Source organism: Triticum urartu, chromosome 4A, assembly GCF_056163025.1.
Source record: "Triticum urartu cultivar PI428250 chromosome 4A, HENAU_Tu73, whole genome shotgun sequence".
NCBI lineage: Eukaryota > Viridiplantae > Streptophyta > Magnoliopsida > Poales > Poaceae > Triticum > Triticum urartu.
In genome coordinates this window covers 498803949-498806672 of record NC_141876.1, presented here as the reverse complement: position 1 = coordinate 498806672, position 2724 = coordinate 498803949, and the positions used below count along the sequence as shown (strand labels likewise).

At 42.5% G+C, this 2724-nt stretch overlaps 1 pseudogene; it reads left to right on the top strand.

The window, feature by feature from the left end:
* The first annotated feature begins 736 nt into the window (after positions 1–736).
* On the top strand, positions 737–2054 carry LOC147976297 (uncharacterized; annotated as a pseudogene).
* Positions 2055–2724: the final 670 nt, after the last annotated feature.

The following is a 2724-nucleotide window of genomic DNA, read 5'->3' as shown; positions in this document are numbered from 1 at the left end:
TCACTGTTCATCCAACCCCACCTGCAACGCTCACTGTTCATCCAATCGATTGGCTTCAGTTAGCAGCAGTAGCGAAGGAATCACTCGATCGGGTTCAGTTAACAGCCATTGAACGATCGCTCGGGTTCAGTAACGCGTAGCCTGCAGTGCAATCGCTCGGGTTCAGTTAGAGCCCAACGCCTCGCCCGGGTTCAGTTAGAGCCAATGCCTCGCACACACGCGCGTACGTATATGAGAGAATCGCGCATCGCTCGGCCCCCGACCTCCCACCGTAACTGGGAACTCCCCAAAATTTTCCTCGCCCTCGCTTCTATCATGGTTTTTCCGTCATGGACGGCCCAAAGAATGTCATGCAGCTGCGTCTCCGCCCCGCCCAGGATGAAAAGCCCATTTTTTGTCATGATTTTTTGTCATAGAAGTAGGAGCCCACCACATCTATGATGATACCGGGTTTTGTCACAATTATCATCATAGAAGTGTCATATGTATGGCAGAAAAAAATTTCGTTCGGCCCAAAATGTCATGGATGTGTCTTTTTTGTAGTGAAAGGACAATGATCAGTCACAGTCTATAATAACAGAACCAAAGAAAAGGAACATTGACTCGATTGGAGTTGATGAGGAGGTAGAGCAAGCAAAGAAAGCAAAGATGGAAGTTGATGGAGATGAGGATAAAGAGGAAACAATAACTCTGACACTGGGAACACGGGGCTACATGGACAACCCGGCGAGCCAAAATGAGAATTACAGTCTGGAACTGCCAGGGATTGCGGAATGGACCGATAGTAAGAGGACTTCTGGATCTCCAGAAGCAGGAAGACCCCGATGTCATTTTCTTGTCAGAAACAAGGATGGATGAGAGAGGAATGGAAACATTCAAAGGGATGCTTGGCATGGGAAATATGATGGTTAAGGAACGTGATGGGAAGAGTGGTGGTTTGGCTTTATTGTGGAAAGGGAAATAAACATTGAGTTGCATAATTACTCAAGATATCACATTGATGTTGTAGTGGTTGAACATGATGGTTTTAGATGGAGGTTTACATGAATATATGGCGAACCAGCCCGGGAAAAAAGTTAAAGACATGGAAATTGTTGAGAATCCTAAATCAGCAATTAGACCTCCCTTGGATGTGTGCAAGAGATTTCAATGAAATCCTATATAGTCATGAAAGGAAAGGAGGCCCAGCCAGATCACAAAACCAGATGGAAAGCTTCGGATGGGCATTATTTGAATGTGGGTTGTGAGACCTAGGATTTGAGGTAGATAAATACACTTGGCGCAATCATAGTCATGATGCTAATATGTATATCAAAGAAATATTGGACCGAGCAATGGGCTCAAGGAACTGGTGTGCATGATTTCCTGCATACAAAGTCCTGAGTGGAGATCCACATCACTCAAACCACAGGCCAATTACTATTGGCGTGGATGGCTCAAACAAAGCTTCAGTAGGTAGGAGCAGTGCACACATCTTCAGATTCGAAGCAAAATGGATACAAGAAGAGGATTGTGAGGCATTAGTAAATAATGCTTGGGCTACAGCTGCTACCAGAGGGGATCAAAGTACCTATGATAGGTTAAGAACAGTAGCCCGTGATCTCCAAAACTGGGACTCTAACATATTAGGTGAGTTGCAGAAAAGAATTAAAGCACTCAAAAATGAATTGGAAGACGTAAGAAGAGGGCGAATTAATCAGCAGCAAGTATCAAGAGAACATTTCCTGAGGGACAAGCTAGAACGTTTAGAGCAATAGTTGGACACATTTTGGAGGCAAAGAGCCCATGTTAAATGGCTATAGGAACGAGACAAAAACACAACTTTCTTCCATGCCTTTGATTCGGAGAGAAAGAGGAGGAATACACTGAAAATTTTGAAGACTAAAGATGGTAGGTGTATCGAAGGGAATGAGGCGCTGAAAGAGTATATTTCCAATTACTTTTCTACCATTTTTTCCTTCACCGCAAAACAAGACAATGACGCCATCCTGCGGTTTGTGGCTCCCAAAGTATCTTCAGAGATGAATGAGATCTTGTGTGCTGAGTACACTTAGGAAGAAGTGAAAGCTGCACTTCAAAGCTTTGGGGACCTAAAAGCCCATGGACCTGTTGGGATGCCAGTGATATTTTTTAAACATTTTTGGCAAACTGTTGGTGAGCAGGTCACTGGATGTTCTAAAGGTTTTGAAAGGAGGTCAATGCCAGAGAGCTGGAATGACACACTTGTAGTTCTCATTCCAAAAAATACAAATCCAAAAAGAATAAAGGACCCGCGGCCCATAAGTTTATGCAATGTAATATATAAGCTAGTGTTTAAGGTAATCACAAATCGCTTAAAAATAATACTCCCTGATATTATCTCTTTAAACCAAAGTGCCTTTGTACCGGGACGGATGATATCAGATAATGTCCTTTTAGCATATGAATTAACTCATTTCTTACAAAGGAAGAGGAACGAATCAGTGGGTTATGCTACAGTCAAATTAGATATGCGTAAAGCATATGATCATGTCAAATGGAGGTTTTTGAAGGATATCATGTAAAAACTAGGATTTAATGGTGGATGGATTGAATTAGTAATGAAGTGCATTTCCACCGTCAAATACCAGGTCAAGGTAAATAAAGACATCACAAATGTAATTATTCCTAAAAGGGGATTGAGACAAGGGGATCCTTTGTCCCCTTATCTATTCTTACTATGTGCTGAAGCGTTTTCGGCCATGC